The sequence below is a fragment of the Cyanistes caeruleus genome, chromosome 2 (assembly GCF_971803275.1).
Source record: "Cyanistes caeruleus chromosome 2, bCyaCae1.hap1.1, whole genome shotgun sequence".
NCBI lineage: Eukaryota > Metazoa > Chordata > Aves > Passeriformes > Paridae > Cyanistes > Cyanistes caeruleus.
Genome location: NC_141702.1, coordinates 48,995,376 through 49,019,347, shown reverse-complemented (window position 1 = coordinate 49,019,347; position 23,972 = coordinate 48,995,376). Strand labels below are relative to the sequence as shown.

The 23,972-nt window shown below is 40.2% G+C and overlaps 1 protein-coding gene and 1 long non-coding RNA gene across 3 annotated transcripts in view; one reads left to right on the top strand and one right to left on the bottom strand.

Moving 5' to 3' along the window:
* Nucleotides 1–23,972, bottom strand: part of SLC35F1 (solute carrier family 35 member F1) — a 226,086-nt gene that overhangs the window by 135,026 nt on the left and 67,088 nt on the right. The gene's annotated exons all lie outside the window — the stretch shown is intronic.
* Nucleotides 17,363–23,972, top strand: part of LOC111927296 (uncharacterized) — a 12,388-nt gene continuing 5,778 nt past the window's right edge. Inside the window, exons 1-3 of one of the 2 annotated variants that reach the window (XR_015283137.1) lie at nt 17,363–17,589; nt 18,564–18,603; nt 20,860–21,174. This is a non-coding gene — a long non-coding RNA (uncharacterized LOC111927296). Of the gene's footprint in view, nt 17,590–18,563; nt 18,604–20,859; nt 21,175–23,972 lie in introns of those variants that run through there. The other variant, XR_002863503.2, reaches the window with a different exon arrangement.

Genomic DNA, 23,972 nt, shown 5'->3' with positions numbered 1-23,972 from the left:
TGGAGCCAAGCTGGCTGTTGGGACACACGCTCATCCAGCCCAGCAGTGAGGACAGCCACAGCAGGTGCAGCTGCAGGACCACAGTGTTGTCACTTTCAGCCCACACTGGCCTGGGCTGTGAAACAACGTCCATTAATGCTATATAGAATCACAAAATTATTTAGATTGGAAAAAACCTTTAAGGTCATTGAGTCCAACTTTAAGACAGCACTGCCAAGTCCACCATGTCCCTAAGCTCTGTACCTACATATTTTTTAAATATCTCCAGGGAGATACACTTCCCTGGGCAGCCTTTTCCAATGCTTAACAACTCTTTTCATGAAGAAATCTTTCCTAATATCCAATCTAAACCTTCCCTGGTGCAAGCTGAATTTCCTTTCAGGTAGCTGTACAGAGGGATAAGTGTCTCCTTTTCTTCAGGCTAAACAACACCAGCTCTCTCAGCTGCTTCTGAGACCAGTGCTCCAGATAAGACACATTCACTAGCTTTGCTGCTCTTTTTTGGGCACTCTTAGTGTCTTCCCTGTAGTAAGGGGCCAAAACCTCCACACTGTCACAACATGATTTACATTCACACTCTGGAATAACTACTGTGTAAAAGGTATTCTTTTATGATGATTATTAAAGCTTTTACCTGGGTGATATTTGTTTGTTTTGTGAATTAGCATATTTTGTATAGCTGATGTCAAGCATTGCTGTCACAGGTTTACCAGCTATCACTTGCTGCCAGGAAAATAATTCTGTAAATGAGATTTATATAAACTCTCCCACAGAGTAAGCCTATGCATGCAAGTGTCACATGAAAGTTCTTTCTTGCTCTTTGTTGTAGGTAAAATTGTGTGTGCACACCTATCTGACATTCAGGCCATAAACAGCCCTTGCTGCTGAATAGGGGATTGTAGAAAAAAATACAAAGCAGCCTGCAGGAATGCATGTAGTATTTTGTAAATCTGTAGAAGAAAGAAGGCAAAGAAAACTGGGAAAGCCGGCAAGCAAATATTCTTAAATAAAACAAAGCTAGAGAGAGAGAGTAGTTACTATAACGATAAGGCTTTTCTTATATTTCAACAGTATCTCTATCACCAGCATCCAAATTATGAATTTTACCACCCAAAACCAGAGTGACACATTCAGTGGCTCATTGCTTTGAGCCCTCTTGTAAAATTTACAATTCCAAAGACAAATCACTCTCATCCTGCATTCCAGAGCTCAAAATTGATTCAATCCAAGATTTCCAATGGCAGTACACCACTGCTGCTCTAAATATCGGACATGATTCAGTGTCTTTTGTAACACAACCAGTTCTTACAGAAGTTTTACTCCATGTTTTACTGCACTGCAATGCTTTTAGTCAATGTGTCTTATCCAAGTGCTGGCATCAGCACATCAGCCACACCTGAAAAAAAAAAAACCACTACAAAGTAGTGGCTGGTACAAACTACCAACTGGTAGGCTTTGTATAAACCTTTGGTTACTGGTTGTAATGCATTTTAGGCATGGAAATTATTTGAAGCCCAGGCCAAACAGAATAGTCTCCCACCTTTTTCTCAATCACCATTTCAACCACAGAGCAAGCACCAGAAAATGCTGCAAGCCATTCTGTGCTATTTCAAACCTAGCTCAGCTTCTAACAGCTCAATTGGGATCAGAAAGCCAGTGTCAATCAACCAGAAGAAATACCAGCATGGACTTTGATTGGTCCCTCCAGCAGGTCTCTGGCTCATTGTACTTGGGTTTCTTCATATTTTGTAGTCCTGCAAGGGGCATGGAAATTACCACATATAAATCCATATGGACATGCAGGCTTGGGGTCACCTTCTAATGTTTGTCTTTAGATTCTTATCCTGATTTTGGGCAGAACAGGGTTCATTTTTGCAGTAGCTGGGAGTGGGCATGGCCAGGTTACTCTATGACCTCATGTCATGGCCTGGAGCAGGGGAAAGAGACTCTCTCTGGGGAAGAAGAGGTTCCTCTCAGTTGAGTAGGTGTGGTGCCCTGGACCAAGCATGAGTGTGATGCAGAAGAGAAGCAAAGTCCTCTCAGATCAGACATCATCTATGGTGGCCAGATCACAGGGCAATGTAATACTACTTTGCAAAAACACTTCTGAAAAAGAGACAAAATTTCTAAGCTACAACCTGCAATGCCCACAGTTTCAACAAAACTTTTGGGGTACTGCAAGAACAGTTTTGACAATTCCATCACTAACTGTAATTTTATTTGCTGACTGATCCATTTAGAGCCTCAGGTTACTTCTCTAATGACTGGCTGTGCTGTGGTCTTCTCTTTTTTAATATCCCTATAGATGTCTCTTGCTTTTTTTTTTCTTGTCATCATTTAGGTGAACACACCTGAAGAACAAGCCTTCTAGGCTGCTGACCAGGAAGAGGGCTTTTGCATAACCATTTCACTTAAAAGAAAAACAAAGACTGACAACATTTAAATAAAATAAAATTTAAAAAAAACCAAACCAAAAAAAACCCCAAACTTATCATATATCAAATAGAAAACTGACACCTGATGACATCAGTGAAATCCAGCTGAGAGCTTTAAAAATTCTAGATGTCATCTGTCAGTGCTTTCTTGAACTCAGGGCAATGCACACGTGTATTAATTTAAATGTGCCTGTTTCATTCACATGGGCCAAAAGTGAACTGGAAGTCATCTTTCCAAATAAGACTTACATGGGAGTACATTCAGTCAGATAAAAAAAACCCTTAAGTTACATCAAAATTATATATATTGTAGAATAATTGAACTTCTTCCCTATGAAATGCAACACTGCTCTTTGGTTCAGGCCAAGTGTGTTGCATAAAGAAGAAATACAAGTCTGTATGTAGACCCCAGTTCACCATGATATGCTAGTATGTACTTGAAGAGATTATATTATATTTGAAAATCTTCTGATTAGAGTTCAGGGGCTTCATGCAACCCAGCAAAAAAACAAATGAATATGTGTTATAAATGTACATGCACACACACAAACACATATAGTCTATTAGTCAGTGTTTGCCTGCCAATGCTCTTTGCACACCTAATTGTATCATTAGTCATCTTAACGTTTTCATTACTCTTTCTAATGCATACTGGGCTGCAGTCATCTAAGTCATACAGCTCCTGTAGGAAAAATGTTCTTTATGGAACCACTGTCTCCAGTGTACAGTTTAATAATGTTAAAAATATATCAACATAAAATTAATGACTAAATTTTTCATGAAGGAAGCATTACATTCCCACCTAATTGTGGTTTAAGCAGTTATTTCTCTATTATTACTATAGTGCTGAAACTAATGTTCAGTAGCCCATTGTATGATCCGATGGAGAATCCAAATGACTCTTGGTGCTAATGACAAACATCCTTAGAGAATAAATATCTTCTGGACACTGTGCCAGTTCTAATTTGACTGACTGGATTTCAGCTAGTGTAATGAAGTCTTCTTGTGGTGTTTGAAAAGAAGCAATTAAAGAAGACTTCAGTTACTTTTCTACCTCAAAGGAAATATTTTCAGGCTCTACAACAAGTGGAAACAAAGTGGAAACTTCCTAACCAGTGCTTGGCTTCAATGTCAACATACCTGGCATCAAAACTCCAGCACATTTGCCCTGGTGCAACTGCACAAGCAGTCAAGAGAAGTGTGCTGCCATGAATCATGGCTGGCTTTGCTGCAGTTCTCCCTTCCCCTAAAGGGCAGAGCAGCCTGTTCTCAGCACAATCAAGAAAAGCCAGAAAGCTTTCTTGTTTCTTGTCTAAGCAAGAAAACAGTGTTTTAACTTCTGAAATGCACATAGCAAGTGTTTTACATTTCCTCTGCGTTTCATCTAATGAAGGTATTTCAGACATCTACATTACTTATGTTCTCACATGCGTATTCTAACAGTGAGTATTTATTATGTAAAGGGAGAAAACATCTTGCTTTTCTTTCTCTTGGTGCCCATCCTTTCCATAAAGCGCAGGAAGAGCTGACCCAACAGTCTGAAGAAACAGGTCTTGCATCTCTCAAAAGCAGGCACAGCTTGGAGTGCATGTGCACATTCTCCCCCACACAGTCAGACCAGGGTGCTTCTGCTCCAGAGGCATCCAGATATCCCCTTTTCACCTCCTCATCCTTTCCCAGGAGAGTGGTTTCCAACCTCCTTAGCCACTGTAGTTTCAGTTCCTCCACATATCCTTACCTATGTCTTATTTTTACTGATCATTCCTGTATGTCTAAAATTTACCCTTCCCCGTCTCCACTGCTCACAACAGCATATGCTCCCATTTGTGCCCCTTTCCAAATGTGATTTCTGTGACCTTGTAGCCTTTCTAATTCCACATTTTACCTATGTTATTCATAAAAAAAGATTTTCTTCACAGACATCTTCCTTGCCTTTTGCTATGCCCACAATAACTCCTCATTCTTCACTGATTGCACTCCTTACCTTAAGATATTAAATATATCTTCTAAACACTCCTTTTTCCACCGAGGCTTTTTTGCTCCCTGCCACACAGAGAGGGATGCTGTCTTACAGCTTTGTTTTACACATTTGCTTCTCTGCAATCAGTGACTTTGGTGCTGCACAAGTTACTTTAAGCCACAATCTGTTTTCTCCTAGAACTGCTCAACCTCCACCTTCCCAAACAACTGCAAAGTCCCAGGTGAATGGCAGAACAATCATCCCGTTCTAGCTTCTCTAGGTCTAGTGCAAGACCAAAAAAAAAAAAAAAAAAGCCGAAAACCCCTATTCCTACACATGAATTTGCAAATATTTCTCACCTAATTTAAGACATTCAAAGCCTGTGATTTCCCACTTAAATTTGTAAACAGCCCAAATGTTTTTCAGGACAAATATTTCCTCCAAATCTTCTTTGTGTATGATGACTTAGAGATGCTTTTGAACAGTGACGCCTCCCACTCTTTTTGTTAAGTGTTTACTTTTATGTGACTCATTTTAATTCATCACAATTCTAAATTGATATTTACACATTTTCCATCACTGTCTTAATCAGAATAATTTATTTCAAAGCTTTGGCCCAACTTAACATTGGCTGTGATCCAGTCCTGCAAGAATACAGAAAGTCTTTACCTGATGGGCCACCCAGGGCGGTGGTGAAATTATTGACCCTAGAGGTGCTTAAGAAAAGACTGGTTGTGGCACTTAGTGCCATGGTCTGGTTCACAAGGTGGTGTTAAACCATAGGTTGGACTCTGTGATCTCCAAGGTCTTTCTAACCCAGTTAATTTTGTGATTTTTTCCAAATGGGCACAACTGTACCAATTAATAGCTACCCATTCATGTACGGATTTAGGTACTTGTGTCATTAGGAACAAACCAGAATATTTTTGACTGAATAAAATGAGCTGATTTATTTTATCTAAGTGTCAGAGTTAACACCAGTGCCCTTAAACTGGCAGAGAGACACACACCATAACCATGTTCTGGAGAAGCTGACAGAAACAGCAAAAAAATATTTTCCCTCCAGTTTAAGTTGAACTCTTTCCCACTGATTTGACTGTACTGAGCTGGACTGTACAGCTCCTTGGAGGCTGAAGAAAGAAGTGTCCATAATGCCTGACATGTACAGTTTGAAACCTGAGAAGGGAAACAGGCATTTTACTGAGTGTACAGTCCCACTCAACAAATGGGCTGAAGTCTTGCCTCATATTTTTTCACTTTTCAAAATTAACATTTTTATATCAGAATCCCCAATGCACTGGAGAAATTAGCTATTGTTCATTTCTTAAAATTATATTAGAAAAACAAATAAAAATATTTTTGTGGCCAATTTAGGATGCTTCAGCCAGGCTGTAAAAGAAAGGGTGTCCTGAGTTATTCCTTTGTCGAACAAATCATTTGCTTTGCGTAGAATGCTTCTTCACAGCAGGGAGCATGTAGCCCAGATCTCCTTTAATTCTTCTTGACTAAACCCAAAGACAGCCCTTACTCTGTGACAGAGCCACAGGAAGTAGAAATCATTGCAGAACACAAGTCATAATGATCTAGCAGCTTAGTTAGTGGTAGATCTGCAACCCACTCTCCAAATGTCCCTCTGCCACTTGCCATAAGCGTGCGTTCCTGTAATAAAATCAAAGACTTTTAAGTCCCATCAGAGCACTTGGAAAGGTGGCAAAACCATGCAAGGCTGCCCACAAACTTTATGGAGTCCACAGGACAAACAGCAGCTGTAAGGTGATAGTTAAAATGTCAATAAGGAATAAGGACAAGGATTTCCCCTGTAAAGCAGATGTACAGACTGCCAGCCTGGTCTGAGTCCTGACCAAAGGGTGAGGGTTTTGGGAGTGGTTTAGGACCACCACACAGTACTTCCACTGAGGAAAAAGAACAAGCACTGCAGTGATCAGTGTTCCCACACTACCTATCACAATGCTACTTAACTGCTGAGGAATTTTAAGGACTTAAATAAAGTAGAATAAAAAAGCCTCTGGACTTCTGACAGACTTGTGCCCATGGATGCTGGCAACAGTTTAGCCATGGCCTTTAAATAGAGCAAAATGAGAAAACAAAACCTTAATGAAAACCAGAGATGACATCTCTTCTGCACCTCTTCAACACCTCTTCTATCCATGGGGGAAGCAACCAAAAGATGTTAAAGGGTGTTTACTGACAGTATGAATCAGTTCTGAATTTTATTTTTTTTTAATTCCCCCCTTAAGCTTTCAAGAGTTCCACTTATGTTCTGGATATTGCAGGCAATTCAAAGCATTTCCTACATTTCCCATCACTCCTTGCAGATATTTCTCATCCAGACCTAAGAGTAGTACAATGGGAAACCAGCTCAGCCATATACCCTGACAAAATCATTGACTGATTTGACATGATGAAAATCATGACGGATTTTCTGCCAAATCAGTTAGCAGCAGCCCTTGTGAGATTTTCTCCATCTTCTACTCTACAATCTCTGCTCCTAGAAGTTCAGACAGCAACTGCAAATTTTCTTTGCCACACATCCTAGCAAGCCTCCACCAGCAATGCCTGTCTGATCCGAAAGGGTACCACAATTAATCAGAACAAAAGTACCAGGCCAGCTGACAGCAACGCAGGAAGAAAGAGTAATGTCCCAACCATGAAATAACACAGCAACGAATTTTATGTATGGTTTCATTTGTTAAAGTCCCTTTTCTTGATGACATTTAGAACTTTTTCTCTAGCTTAATTTCTTATAATATGAGAGTGTGTCTTGAAATTTCAAGGTCAAGTGCAGTGCCGTCTATGCATATTCCTTGTGCTGGGTTCAACTTGCAAGGTCTCTCTACTGAAAAATACAATTACACCAATACCAGTTATCCCCTTTTCTGGTTTTTGTATGCTAAAGTACATAACCCATTCTTTTAGTGGTGTAGCTGAGCTCACACAAAGGCATCAAAAAGTTGTATAAAGTATCCATAATATATATTACTGCCATGAACTTAATTTTATAATCACAATGTAAAAGAATAAGTTTCAACTTATTTTTTTAAACCAGAACTGTTTACATGGTTAGACAAAACTACTCAAAACAATAAAATGGGAAAGAACTGGACTATTAGTTTGAAAAAAATACTTCCACAGCAAACTGCTGTGTAGAGTAACTTCTCTTCCATAGTTATGAGAAGGATGGGAAAGGGAGGAGCTGGGTGGACACTGTTTCTAGATGTGGCTGGTCTCCTGTGCTGCACAGCCAAGGGAAAAATGAGCTTCAGAGAAGTGACCTGGAAGAAAATCGTCCTTAGGCTTCCTAAGGGCCAAATAATGCAAAATTTAAGTTTTGCAGGTAAAGTCTGCTGGGCTCTGACACAATTTTGCTCAAGGCCAAGTGTCTGACTCCCCAGGAAGGACCACCACCACCTCTGCACCTGCATCCACACACACGTGGGGCCAGTACGGAGCAGCGCTCCCAGCACCTCTTCTCTGCAGCTGCACAGCCAGACCCCACTAGGAACACAGGCTTTACATTTGTAAAACACATCCTAATGCGATGCTAGGACACTTACAAGGTACCAAACACAAACTGCTACCCATGGGAAGTTTTTCTGCAGTTTCCCCTTTCTGCAAATAATGTCTTTGAGATTTTATTTGGGCATGTCTTCATGCTGAAGTAATTTTCCTGTACAACTGTACAGTACCTGTACACTCCTTGGTGATTTTTTTTTTAAATCTCAAGTTAATTGACTGCCAATTAACTGAAGCTATTTAGAAAAACAAGTCAGAATTCTCGCCAAACATTTGTAATGGACCGTAAATATTTGTAGTCTGGCTTAATCTGATCCCTAAGGTAAACTAGAAACATTTTTAGTATATGTTTTAAGATTGCAATAATTCATGGTTGAAAGACAGTTTTCACTTTCTGGAGAAGCTCAGCATTGAGTTGGTTTGCCCTTTGGCTTTTTAAACTGTGGGGTTTTTTTGTGAAAACACAAGAAACAACTTCTGAAGTTCCAGGTCTGGGTCTACTCCTTTATTTATGAGCTTTCTCTGAATAAATTTTTGATTTACAAAGTTATGGAATTTAACTATAATAGATCCCATAACTACCCAAAGATAATTTTGAGGATCTTAAAAAAAATAAAATTGTGCACCTGAGTAGTGTGAGATACAGGGAGTAATTTCAGGATTATTCATAAACCAGAATACATTATGTATATAAATAATCACAGAAGTATTCTGTAATTTGTGTTACTTGATTATATGCAACCTGTAGTAACTGATTTTGAACCCACATCCCAGTGCTTTCTACAATTTATTAATGTCAAAGCATGGATATATGCAATCTTTTCTTTCACCAGCATTTATACTTAGTCTACATGTATGTTTACTTAGTTGATTGGAGAGAGTCATCATGTATGCTGCAGTAATCAACTTTTCTCAAGCTACAGACTAGAACTGCAAGAAACTCTCTTTCTCCATCCTCACATGAACAGACCCTTTTGGTCAAGCAAGTAATTCTAAAAGGGTTCATACTAATTTTTGTTTTCTTTTTTTAATCAAAAGTCTCTCTCTTTAACCCTACCTAATGTATAAAGTAACTTTTTTCAAGCCGAGAAACACGACTGTCTTCTTGAACACAGTAAGTGGACCGGTGAATAATCAGTTAAGTGTGACTTCCCTAAGTCACAGAGTTAAGTGTGTGGGAACTACCTTATCTCTATAATACCCAAATGTAGTAATTTAAAATTTCAGTAACTAGTTAAAGATTGCTGCTTAAGTGCTTTCTCTTTATATAGACACACATGTATATCCCCATCCATATAAAGTAGTTGATGAGATGGATCATGAAGCAAGCAGAGAAGACTTTTCAGAGAGCAGATAGTTACTCACTTTTGCATGTCATTGTCTCCCTGAATCTCAAGACTGTGATGCACACTGTGATTAATGAGGATTATTTCCAGCGACTTCCAAGGTAGTAATAAAGAAATTTCTATGTTTACACCGAAGTTCACCAAAATGCTGCTATATTTAATACACTGTTTAAATTAACCTACTAATGTTGCTTTGAGCTGGTGAAGTGATAGAAACACATAACACTATGAATAGTATACATAAGAATAATTAGACCAAGTTGCTTAATGGGTATAATCTAAGCATCTGCACTCCCAAATGTTTTGGTTTTAAATTTCCTACTAATTCTAGCCTTATGCTGTTACTGATATGCTCTTACACAGAATGATCAGAGGATATATTTAAAACATGAAAATGATTAGTAAAACACCCATTTCAAGACAAATTAGTCTTCCTAACAAAAGATTATACATTTTTCCCTCACATTTCATTTACTGCAGTCACCTGACAATTAAATCATACAAGCTCCTCTGGGCTATTTAAGATTTACATTCATATGTATCTTATGTGTTACCCGTTTTAGCCAATAATGTACAGGAATGACTTTTCAGAGTCTGGAATATTTTCTTGCTGGCTCATCTGATGGCAACAACCCATAACCAAACTTCTCACTTACTGACAATCCTGGCTTTCTGTTAGCAAAGCCTTGGAGTTCCATAAAAAACAGCCCCAGCAGCTGAAGGACACTGGTGGAATGTGCTTTCCACAAACCAAAAGCCAGATAGAGAAGCCAGAAACCAGATGCCACAGCTGATGATAAATATCTGCCTCTTATAATGAAATAACTGCTGGCTGTATTGTGTACAACCTTTAGAATTGTGGAGAGAATCTCAGAGATGCATGGTTGGAAGAAACCGGCAGACTAAGGTGTTTAACACCTGCTGCACAGGGACATTTTAATCTTACAATACATCCTGGAAGATTTAGGCTATGTGTTTTGGGACCATGGCTTTGATGAAGCTGATGCCAGAGTTTTCAGGGTAACACCCACAAGGCTGAAAAGATCCCAGAATTCATAATCAAGGTCTCCCCTGTTGGCAACTTAGACAATAATGACAGCAGTGGCTCTATCAATATGTACTCACACCTATTGTAGGAGCCATGGAGCCTGAAAGCACTCATGGGGTCCTGTGACTTCTCCTTCTCCTGACTAACAAAGCTTTTTTTGCTCTGCAGAAAAGAACCCGTGGCAGAGAAGTTTGCTTCAAGCTACTCCAGTCTCTGGAAAGACCAGAGTAGTCTCAGTTGTGAGTTGCAAGAGAAATACAGACATGACATTTTTTTAAAGTGAGAACATCTGGAGATGTCCAACACAATCATGTTTTTCCTGGTGATGAAGCATAAGGTTAAGTGGCACAGCTTTAACTGTTGATGCCAGCAATTTGTGCAGCCTGTCAGAACTGTGCATCCAATTGAACAATAGACAATGGGTGTGGAAGGGCTTCTTAAACACTATTGTAAAACAAGTAAGATATAAAAGGTGTATTTAAGAAGCTACTCTTTGTGCAAGATGCAAATGCTCTTCTCCCAGAAGGAGTCCATACCCCTGGAGGTGAACCTCAGCTGTTGGGTGATGTCAGGGGAGGCTCTCCCATTGACTCCCAGCTGTGGGTGCCACCCCAGCAGCAAGCACACGAGCAAGGAAGTGCCATCCACCCAGAATAAGCCTCCAAAACAAAGAACAAACAGCAAGCAGGAAAATGAAGGAGCTGGCAGACCCACAACAGCTTTGCCAGGAAGGAGATGTGTGACAGTAGTTGTAGATTAACAATTCCTATTCCTAAATCAGGGTGGGAAAATCCTTCATTGTGAACCCAGGAAGAGGAAACCCAATACAGAGCTGGGGAACTTGAGGAAGTTCCTCGAGGAAACCTGTAACAAATTTTGAGTCCACATGAGCTCATGATTCAAAGGAACTAAACTCATTAAAAAACTTTTTAAAAAGGCAGTTCATGAAAACACAAACACAGCTCCAATGGAAAAAACAGGTTGCACAATCCATTATCCTAAAAAAAATAAACAGAAGGGCTGTCAGCATGTCTAGGATATCAGCAGCTTCCCTTCATTAACTTTAATTGCTGTGCATTAGTGATTCCAGGTGACACACAGATGATGGAGCCTTCAGTCAGGCTGGAGCAGAGGTGGATTCCAGGCACCTATCTAAACTTCCCTTTGATCATTGATAACATCAGCTTTACCCCATACAAGCCAGATCAAACCATACTGGTGGCAAATAAACAGAATTTCTGAGTGCTCTTTGAATTTTAAGATGCAAGCACCCTTCACCAATGCTTGGCCAGTGGAGCATCTGGAGATGTTTTCATAGCTGCTGGTTGACAGCTCACAAACTGATCAGGTGAGTAGATGAGACAGCACTGCCTTCTGAGTTTGCAAGTATGGGGCGGGTTTATAGATTTTGCACACTCATAACAATAACTTTACTTCTGAAATAGTATTAATGAACTTAGGGTAAAATATTTATCAGGATTTAATCCACACTAATGAACAACATACAGCAAAGAACTGCTTGTCTTAAATTTTGATTCTGCTCCTTTGTGCATCTGGAGAGTATTAGTACAGGAAATTATTCCAGCACATGATTAAATCCCTCTGAAGTGAAAAGAATTTAAGTGTAAGCTTAAAGTTAAGTGGATACTTATGTAGCCTTCCTAGACAGGGGAGTGCAATTGGAGCCACAGTTTTTCCCTGTATATTATGATCCTATAGTCCTCCAGTGTTATGACATTTCTTAAAGGCTGATAAGCATCTATATCACATGCACTCCTTGGCTGGAGTCAAGCATAACTCATCAAAGTAAAGTAGTTTCATTTCACACTAAATTTTACTTCTAAGTCCTTCTCTAAATTAATCAAAATTAAAGTGTCAGTACAGGTTGGTTGCACACAGAGCCCATTTTGGCTCATACCCCCTGAATTATCATAGCTTTACAGAGAGGATTCTAAGACCTGTCAGCCCCTCTGAACTGGGGAATTCTGCTGTCAAAAGACCTGTGGACACTCTACTCCCAAAAGAAATGTCAACTGGATCCACACTGCAACAGCATGTGCAGTACCAGTGCTTCTTCCCAGAGACTGCAAACATTTTTCTGTAACCTACCCTTTTTTTTTCACACTAGATTTTCATCACTGCTTCCTCACCAATGGCAATCTCTTCTGGCCTCTGCTTCAGAAAGCTGATTTCCATTCTCTTTCACCCCAACCTCTTAACATCTCAGAATCAATGATCTTGCTCAGAACAACAGTATCCTGCAAGACCTGCATTCTTGCACATATGTACACACACACACATATATAACAAAAAAAACCCAAAACAAACAAACAAACAAAAAATACAAAAAAACACAACAACAACAAAAAACCCAAAACCAAACCAAACAAAACAATCATACAAGAACCAAAATATACCGCTCAAATGGATCAGTGCTATTCTTGCTATTTTGCACAGCAAGATGATTAATTCTATTTGTGGAATCAAAGCAACTGGCTGCATAACAAAGAAACTCAGTACATTAAGGGAAGAGGAAACCAACCAAATCTTTGAACTTGGCTTATTGCTATGGCCAGCCAAGAGGAACGGTGGGATGTTTCGAGGTCTACCCAGTGGTCACCAAGACATGTTCCACTCTTATTCAGATTGGAGGCAGCAGGATTCCCAAGCATGGTATGGCTTTCAGGCCAGCAGGAACAGGGATGCTCTCCCAGGAAGGCATACTGACCACTGTGGGTTCACAAGAAAAGACATCTTTCTTGAGCATCTGACCTGATCTTTACTTCTTTGGCTGAACCTTTTAAAGACCAAAGAAAACAAGGAAAGATGATGAAACAACATGCCCTGCCACCATTCATCTTACTCAGGAGCTACTATCAGGCTTAACTAACAAGCATCATCAGCTCCAAACATTAACTTGCTTATCTTCCAGCAACAGCTTTCAGCTGCTCATGAAATGGAGGCAGAGCACAGGTTACTCGTAAAGAATCCTTCCTTTAGGCACCCCCTTCTCACCTCCAAGCAGGTCTTGGACCAGACCCAAGAGCGGGACTAGTTTGGGGCTGCTCTTTTATGCCGCAGTCATGCATGAATAGGGGCCAGATACAAAGGCAGCATTGTATCAGCTTTGTTGGGGAGGTTGTAGCCTTGCTTTCCTCCTCCAAGTCATCCTCCCAAGGCAGGCAGCTCGCGTAGGAACACCGTGTTACGGATGGAGTATTTTTAAAGTTCCAAAAATAATTCCTGTGAAGAGTGAGAAATTGCGTTTGAATCCCGACAGAGCAACAGACAGGCTGAAGCTGGATGGAGGACACGTAGATCAGAGACAAAGCAGTCACGACAATGCTGCTGAATACCATAGGAGGCAGACAAGGTAGAATATCAGCAGTCTGGGGGAGAATGAGGCTTTTTTTCCTTTCTTTCTTTCCTACACAAGGCTAAAAAAGAGAAAAAAATAGCAGAGAAGTCTTGATAATCACAGATTTCTGAGTTGTATCTGCACTGAAAGCACACTGAACAAGTGCTAACTTTTTTGATGAAGTCTTCAAAGCATGCTTCTAAAGAGGCTTGAGGACAAAGAACACTGCTGTTAAATAAAAGGTGATCAAGCCTATCAGAGAGGCACACCCAAGGCATTTCATATAAACATCCCAAAAGGTATCTACTCAAAACTTAAGAGATTACTTTGGAAAATTTTTGAAAACTGTGACTCACACTTGAGAAGATAAATAGGAAAGCTGGAGACCATGCTTTAAAGAGCTGCTAGGCTTGGATCTCCATTGCTGTCTCAAAAGTTGGTTGCAGGTTTGGTAAAGTTGACAGCAACTTTCCTCGAATTGCACATTCTGGAGTTCATCCTCCCATTATATTTTCATTGCAGTGAAATTGAATTAAAACTGATCAAACAATAGCTGAGGATTACAGAATATTTTAAGAGGATGTTCTTTCACTTTGAGCTAAAATGAAACATTGCCAAGGGCTGGCAGAAAAACAGCAAAGAAGGAACATGATTAAAAAGGAAAGCGCTATTACAAAGACAAATGGCACATTCTGAATGTCGGCTATTTAAGATACTTACAGACCGTGTAAAAATAATGCACTGAGCTACTGAAATGGTGTTTTTGGACAGGCATATGAGATTACAAAAAGGCACTGGGGTTGTTAAAGTGAGAAAACCTTCTCCTCTAGGCAAGAAAAATTAGAGAAAGGCTTTGTACCATGCACTGCTGCCATCAGGGCAGAGAAAGAAACCATCCCAAACATTAGCTCTCGCCGAGGTGTCAGGGGCCACACGTCTTCACGCTTCACTCCCCCTCTTAATTCTCACTGGCGTGACCCATATGCTGACTCCCCATCTGTGCTACACATGCAACATCCCTTTTCCCCATATTGGGTGGGAAGTGGAAAAAAAAAAGCAAGAGCTGGTCCAAAGGGTTAGAAACATCTCTCACAGCAAAAAGTAACAAGCAGAAGCAACTTGTTTTATTTCCCTGCTTTTTTGAAGGGCTGTGAAAATTTAAAAAATGTATTAAAGAGAATAGAGGATTTTCCATTAATCCTTAAAAAAAGTTCATTAACACCTTGACTAACAGCTCTGTTCATGGCATTTTTTGGGAGTGACAAATCCTAACAGCATTAAAGTATGATTTGACCTTGTTTCTTTTTCTGTTTAAACATGAAAATCATGGTGCCATTTGGGTCAGGCCGTAGGCCTGGCAGAAAATCATGGAACTAAGATTTCAGGAGAAAATTTTTCTAAGTGCCCCCGAGTGTTTCTAATGGGATATCCAGGTGGCAGCACTAACCTGCCCCTGAGGGGGATGCCCAGGCAGGCAGTGCCACCTCAGCAGCCGGCTGGGATGGACGGCAGAGAGCAGAGCTGGAAACCGCTGCTCCGCTGTCCAGCACGGCTGTACCGTAGCCAACATCTCATCACTTATTAAGATAAAGAAAACCTATTTAGCTGACATTTGCTTTGTGCACGATTAAGCCAGACTCTGCCTTTGCCCACACTTGCCCAGTTGGCACGTATGTTAATGCACAAAAGAGTACAGACAGGCACCCACACTGCAGCAGCCTTTCCTTTCACAAAGGAGCTAGGCCTGGCACTGCCACCCCAGGTCCTGCTTTATTCCAACTGTAAATGGCTTTTGCAGCGTGCCCAACTGGCACGTCCTTTAAAGTTGCAACAGGGATGGGGGGTGTTGGCTTTCCAAACTGAATTAATCACTTCTGAAGAAGCCAAATTTGCAATTGAGAGAGCCAGACTTGTGTTAAACTGCAGCCTGGACAAGGGAAACGGGAGGAAAGCAGCCTTTCCCACACCTTCTCCCAGCACCATTTGATGCCAGGTGGAGGCATGAGGCCAGCCAGGACGAACACTGCTCCTGCCAACCCAGGTGGCAGCTCAGCACCACCCAGGATGACACTTTCTGTCATACATACAGCTGTCCTGGAGCAACCAGGCTGCTGTCACCCACTTGCTCACCACCAGACCTATAATAGCTGCCTATAACAACCTTCATTGCTCATTACTGCTTTAAACCAGGAATTCAGAGGAGGAGGAGGACAGATTGAATTACTACCTCCCTGAACTAGACTGCCTTCAACTAACATTGTTAAAACCTTATGTGAAATAATACAGGATGAATTGTGAACCTCTTTATTGGTTTCTGGGTAGACAGCTTTAAATGCTAATCATAGCGAATTAAATTACTTAACTTCATTTGCCTCTGCCAATGGGCCATGTGATAGGGTAACTTTGGACGACAGTGCTCTTGGAGTCTGTGGCTCTCATACTTTACACTGGGGCAATGTTAATCACCAGAAAATTTAATTACCTCATTGTTGCTATACTCATCTGTAAGAAATAAAGATGAAATAAAATTAACTCCAGCAAGAGGAAGACATGACACATCCAACTTCTTGAATATTTATCTCCTCTATTTAATCTCCTCTGAACACTGAAATCTTGGTTAGTAAGTAAAGCTCACTGCAGAAGAGGAACATGCTAATAACCAAGCTAATATTTAATATATTTTTTAAGAAGTCTGCCATGCATCTCCCCATCCCAGAGAAGTATCCAGGGGAACATTTGTTGTTGCCTTCTCAAAATTTCAAAAGGTCCTTGCCAAGAACACCAGCATGGAACTCCTCTCCACAAAACAACTTCTCACACTCCACATTATAGCACAAAATATTTTTCACATCTCCATTCTACATCTGGACCACCTGAGGCAGAGACATGAAATCCTTTCTCCATAGCTTTTGATAGAAAGGCTATCAGACTATGGGCTGATGTCTCTCATGAGATCTTGGGGCCTGTTTTGTTTGCACCTTCTACACAACACTGCTTGCTTTCTGCTGATCAACACACGTTCAAAGCCTGAAGGCTACTGTCACTGGCCAGCTGTGCCTGTCACTTGCTTTTATCTCTTCTACACTTGTGGGGCTGTCATTTGAACTACAACAGTGAAGCTGAAGCACCACCAACACCACTCTGCATCAATAGTGGTATGAAAATGTTTCTGTTGAAGTCAGGAACAGGAGTCATGTACAGATCATTGGCAAAAAGTGTAATTTGAAAACACCATGTGACTGGCCACTGAAATTCATCATCAATTTCCATCTCTGAAAACTGCCTGCTCAGGAAAACTCCTTTCTGTTGCTACCCAGCACAATGACTGTACCAGTTACAACAGCACAATTTATTATTCACATAGCAGGGGGGTTCAGTCTGTCCATCTTTGCCAGGGCCATCAGTAGCTCCCCAAGAGTGCCTGCTTTCTCTCTTTACTTTCTGTTTGGTTGGTTGGTTTGGGTTTTTGTTTAACATGGGCATTTGCTCATACTGCTTCCTTTTCCAAAATGTGGCATTTTTCACACAGATTTTCATTCAGCTGTCCTCATCTTCTCCTACACACTGCTTAGCATGATTCCAGCAGGGCTTGATCATTCATTCTGCCTGTCCTGTGTCCATCACAATCACTCTCACCTTCACTGTAATCTCATAGACCCTCTACAGCCTCACCACTGTTAAACAACTGCCCACAGTTGTTTAACACGAGTTGAGGCCTAGAGCACTGCAAACGAGATTAGCACCCGGCCCTTCCCACACCAGCAGCAGGATTTGTGATGCTCTGACTCCATCGGTTTAAGAATGTCACATAGAACCCTCCTGCTCCTCCCTCCTAGCCCATCCAAATCCAGCATCTAACAATGACTCTACATTACATGGCAGCCAGGAAAGGAAGTGCACACATCCAGGTAACTCAAGATGCAGAAAACTTGTGCTGAAAACAATACTCAGTGAATCCAGAATGAATCCAACAGTCTCCACTGGGTTCTGTCATAGCCTGTGAGTGATGGCGTGCCAGTGAAATTTCTGAAGTACATGAAAACATTGTTCTCTGAAAATGAATATATATATATATAAATTATTATTATTATTATATTTATACGTACATACATATATATATGTGTATAATCCCTAGCTTTTCCTTTCAGCCATTTTAGGAAGGCATGGAATTTTCAAAATACCTTTCATGTGGAGAAAAACAGGACAAATGTAGAAGAGTTGTTACCCTGTGGTACCTTACTGGCCAAGAAGATAGAGGAAGCACCTTTTTCTCATAATACGTCACCATGAGGCTCTTTTAATCAAGAGCAAACTGACTAAAATGTTCAGCCTGGATTAAAAAAAATACCCTTTTGCCTTAAATATGCAATCAATCAAAGCGACACAATTACCTGGCCTGAATTAAAACACTTGGTGATTTGTACCTCAAACACAGACAACTCTAGAAATGCAATTATCCTGTTAATATTCTGAACTAAAGCAAAATGCTTTTGAGCACTTAATAAATCTTAGGATGGAAAATTTAACATTCAGTAATATTGTTATATTGGTTTTACTACCAGATGTATAAGTACCAATTTGTCACTTCAAAAAGAAAGACAAGACTGACGGCATTTCTTAATTGAGTCGGCAACTTTGCCAAAACACTCCACACCACTTCTTGATACAGAGTGAGGGTAGAGAGGGGGAACCCTCTTCAAGCAGAAACAGTTGTGCCAGGCCAGCTTTGAATGGACAGCCTGCATTGTAAAGGCCCTGGAGAGATCCCAAGGTCATCACATTCTGTTGAGGACAGAGCAAAAACTTGAAAATCTGGTGCTATTCTGTTTACATACAAGGCTGTTGGCCAAAGCAGAGTAAGGCACTTTGGTTTGTTTTTCAGTGATATTATCAAGCTGCAGAAGAGAGTTTCATGCATTAAGGTAATGAGATACATGCTAATTGTTTAAAATGTGGTACATAGATTTTTTTCCTCCATTATTTCTTCTTGTTATGAATTATAAAATACAATAGTAACAGTTAGAAATAGTTGTAATTAGGATAAAAAGACACATTCTTGCTTTCACCACTGAATTAACCAAATGCTCTCTGTCAACTAGAAATGAAAACATGATCATGAAGAGTACTAATCAGCATTAATAGAGAGATTAACTGTACTTAAATCACTAAGCTCAATATAAATGTTAACTTCAGTTACATGCCATAGGCCATACATCACTGTCACAGGAAAACAGCCAGTTTGCAAGCTGCAGATTAGAAGATAATGAATCAAATATTATTGTGATCAAATACAACCCTCAGCCAGAACACAGCAATTTTAGATCAGCAACGGGGCTTTAACTGAGAGCATTTGGGCAAGTTGTTTTTCAAATTTCATAGAGGGATTTGGGTTGAAAAAGCCTTTAGAGATCATCTAGTTCCAATCCCCCTACCATGGGCAGGGACACCTTGCACTACACCAGCTTGCTCAAAGCCCCACCCAACCTTTGAATGCTTCCAGGGATGGGACATCTAGAGCTGCTCTGGACAGCCTGTTTAATTTGTGAATTAAAAATTGTAACACTTGATTGTAGCAGCAATGACAAGATGTCTATGCTTCTACAGCAAGACTGTGCTCCTGAAGGAACAATCCCAAACGACAAAATATCAAAGTAAATTTGTCACATTTTAGAATGGGCTTTAGAGTGAAATCTTTCATTCTAGGAAAGGAAGGGCTTTGTTCACTGGGGAGTACTCATCCATCATAGTGCTGCCTCTAATGAGTGCACCCCAATTCTCAAGTGGTGGCAGGCAAACCAAAAGGGAAAGCAGAGCGTAACACACCTGTACATCACATTTGTACCAAACCATTTCTAAGCAAAAGCCAAAACCTCATTTCAACAGCTGCCAGTTCTAGAAAGTGAGAAAGGGGTAAGAGTCTTCACTGCAGATGAAAATGAATCAACTCTGTGCATCAGTCCCAGGGAGCTGGGGGCAGGTCTCTGCTTCATCCTGAAGGGATCAAACAAGACACTAGGCTACTTTCTCACAGCAGCAATGCTGTGACATCATGATGCTGCAGCTGAGAGGAAAAACTGCCTCAGTGATAGAATATAAGTCAAACCTAGTAAGTGGTAAAGAGATTTACAAAATGTAAAGCATTTGACAAATACCCCAGTTGACAGTAAGGATGCAGGGAAGGAGAATCCCAGACTATTTGAAAATCTTTTTCTCTGAGTGTACAAAATTTCTAAATATCTGACAATATGATCAACATATCTGTCTTTAGAAGGATAAGAGGTCATGCACTACACACCATATAGTTTCATTGGACAATCTTAGTTATTTTACACACTAAAATATGACTTTGGATTATTGTTTACCTTTGTAATTCGTAATTTAGCTGAGCTGTAGAAGGAACATGCTCTTACAGGGCTTCGTAGCAGCTTTAGAGCTGTAGCAAAGTCTTTTCACTCTAAGAGTTTTTGGTGTGTTTAAATAACATTTATCATGCAAAGAGCTGAATTGATAACCTTTGCAAAGGTATAGTCCATTTAATAAGATATTCTGTAATCCGGTGCTTTTGCACACATATACTTACATAAAGTAATAATCCTCTCTAAATCTAATCCATGTAGTAATCTAATGTAATCTTTTAATTAATGGATCTGGGATAAAATAAATGTTTGGCAGGTAGAAATGCAGAAATGGTAGCTACCCAAGTCACTCAAGTGCTAAATAAATTTAAAAGAAAACCCCAAACAAACAAGAGATAAGAAGAGAGAACCCAGAACCAGGGCTAAGCATGGGAGAAAAATGTGATGGTGAGAGGCAATGCTGTGCATCTTTGTGCTACATATCTTACAGTCACAGAATGGTTTGGATTGGAAGGGACTTTAAAGATGACCTATTCATAACCCTCTGTCATGGGCAGGGACACTTTTCACAAGACAAGGCTGCTCAAATCCCTGTCCAACCTGGTCTTGAACACTGCCAGGGATGGGGCAAATACAGCTCCTCTGGGCAACCTGTTCCTGTGCCTCACCACCCTCACAGTCAATAATTCCTTTTTAGTATCTAACCTAAATCTACCTTCTTTCAGTTCAAAGCCATTACCCCTTGTCAAATTTTTCTTTTCAGCTCTCTTGCAGCCCCCTTTAGGGTGCTATGAGCTCCCACCAGAGCCTTCTCTTTTCCAGGCTAAACAGCCCCAACTCTCTCAGCCTGTCACCACAGAAGAGGTGTTCCAGTCCTCTGATCATCACTGCTCTCCTCTGGACTCACTCCAACAAGTCCACACCCTTCTTTATGTTGGAGGCCCCAGAGCCGGTTGCAGTATTCCAGGTGGTTCCCACAAAAGCAGAAGAGAAGGGCATAATCACCTCCCTGGACCTGCTGGCCATGTTTTCCTTGATACATTCCCTTAACCCCTACTTCAAAGACTCAGAAAGTGCTGAAAAGGCTGTCTGATAAAAAGGCAGTAAAAAGGCTACAGATCTTGGAAAACACCTCATTGTGAAAGTGTAATTAGTTTAGTAACAAAAAAACCCCACCTGATTATACTCTATAAATGTTCTTATTAAAAAAAAGACTATTCCCTGGCAAAGTATTCTTCAATTAAGTTGAGAAAATGCAGAGAAAAGCCAGATAAATTGATCCTAGTTGCTGAGGCAAACTGCTGAGGAAGATACCACATTTTCCCTCTGAGCTCTCTTCAAGGCAAAGCTGGGCACCCTTCTGGAAGGCATGTCTGACTCCAAATCAAATTTGTGCTATCACAAAGAGAAAACTCAGCAAAATTGCCTGTCATGAGTTTTCATCTCATGCTCATCAGCATGACTTTCTGGGTTGAGCACCTCTTCATCCAGACACCACAGGACTGTCTCCCTGAAGAGTGGCAGCAGAGACTCCTCCTTGGCTCTCATACTTCCCATCAGCAAAAGCACCGAACAGTCAAGATAAAGTTAAATTAATTAATTAGACTAAGAGAAAACAACAGCTTTGTAACTGTTCAAAGGTTTATAAAATGAAAATTTCATTTTTTAGTGGCCATGGTGCTCCACCTTTTAGAGTGAAAAGAGCAGAGTCAAGTTCACAAGACAAATTCCTTATAATAAATGACCAAGAACCTCTAAATCCCACTCTTTGAAAAAATTCACAGACTCAAAATTTATGTCAACTACAGGCATCCTTCACAGTTTCTGTATATTTTTGTTATATCATGGGTATATATTACCAAAACTAGTCACACACAGTATGGAAAACATTTCCATTCAACTTTTTAAAAATAGTAAATCAAATTTCACTCTTAACATCTGAATACTTCTATTCAAAATTGTTCAGAATTTTTCTTCTAAGACTTCTTCTAAGTCTTCCTCTTATAATCATTTTTTAAATGATTATAATGACTTTTTTTAAAAACTACAACCATTATTAATAATTACAATAATTTCTATGGATAAGAAGAAGCTGGAAGTCTTGGATTTTAGGCAAGGTAGTTGTTGTTCTGCATCAAAGATATTACAGTCTTATACTGCTGGTCTAATTGCCTTCACTCCTTTCTATTCTGCTCCCTGCCATAATAGCTCTATGCTTCATTGACCTTCCCTTATTTTCATAAACTGTGCCAGCCATTTACCTTTATTTGCTTCTCTATTGCTATATTAAAACAATTCAAGAAGATTAACTATCAAAGCACAGGCTGCCTTTGCAGAAGTCATGCTATTTTGATCCCATCTTATCATGGTTTTCCAGCTGCTTGATAGCTGTATTTTCTCTTTCTTTTTCAGTTTAATCAGTTTGCCAGATACTAAGGCAGGGCACACCGGTTTATAACGCCCTGGATCACCTTCAGTGCCCATTAAAAATACAAACACCAGTGTGGTCCTTGCCAGTGCTCTAACACACATTGTTTTAATTGGAAATAACACCATTTCATTAGTCAGCAGGAATGTCCCCCAAAGTGCATTTTGCCAAATTCAGTGCAGAGGCCAGGCTGCTGCTGCTGCTCTGTGTACCTGTAGCAAACAGTACATCAGTAGTTATGGCTACAGTGCAGAATGACAGCCCAAAGAAACCAAGGCTGGTCCTGACAGAGCACCCAATACACGAGCTAGAGCGCTGGAAACAGAGCTTAGGCAGACACCTGCAGGCTGACTGCACTGTGCTGTGCACAAGCCCTTGGGGGACAGCTGGGGTGATGCTGCTCTCTGTGGTCCAGAGAGTTAAAGGACTTGTTGCTGTCATGTTTCATAATGTACTTTTCTTTAGAACTGAGCAAGGAGTATGAGCCACACATAACTATGCAGTAGCCCTTGGACAGTGATTCTGCCACACAGATCACGGAAACTTTAGTGTCTTATAAGAACATTGGCAGAAAGCTCCTATACTGCTTGCCATTTTTAGAAGCTTCTAAAAATAAGTTTTAGCTGTTGATGAGTTGGGGGTCTGCAGAAAGAAGGGCTGCCTGTCTGTCACGATGGACCCCAGCAGACACCACACAACAGCATCTGCTCAGCCCTACCTGCAAAAGGCAACGTGGTGAACCTGTCTGAGCAATTAACACTTGATAAGTTTGTAAGAGCTTGTCAAGAAAGTTAAAGGCACCTTCAAAAACAAAAAAATCTACTACTCTTTTCAACAGTAAAAAAAATACAGGTAAAGCATGGCAGGTTAAACATTTGGATAAACATTTATCCAAAGCCATTTTCTTTTCTAGTCTGGTTAGAAAACAAAATATAATTCTGTAGCTCACCTGAAATATTTTTGTCTCCTGTTGAATAAGCTATCTCACAAAAAAAATAAATTATTCATAGAGTATTATTTTTAAAAACTTGTGTGTGACAATCTTGCCATGTTTCAAGTCTCTAGTCCAGACCCTAGAATTACAAGACATTTTAATAACTTTAAAATATACTTTTCTCTAAATCTGGTTAATATATAGCTAAATGGCATTTGTAAAAGTCAAGCAAGCAGATTTGAACTCCCTCTTATACCCAGATTTAGCTCCCACTGACAGAGGCAGTTAGACAGGAAAACTTCATCCCACTTGGTCAGAAGTTACAGCCTAGCAGAGAAAACCAACTTCAAATTGACACCATTAGGTAATACCAATGACACTTATGATGAACAGTGAGATACTGCATGTCCTGGGGTGAAACCCACAATGTGCCCCAACACACCGAGCAGCTGTAAGGGATCCCTCACCTGACACACAGCATTTCTGCAGCCACTAGAGACTGTCATACTAGAAAATAATCCAAAGATTATTATAAGGCTATGGCAAAAATATTTCTGAAAGCAGCTCTTAAAG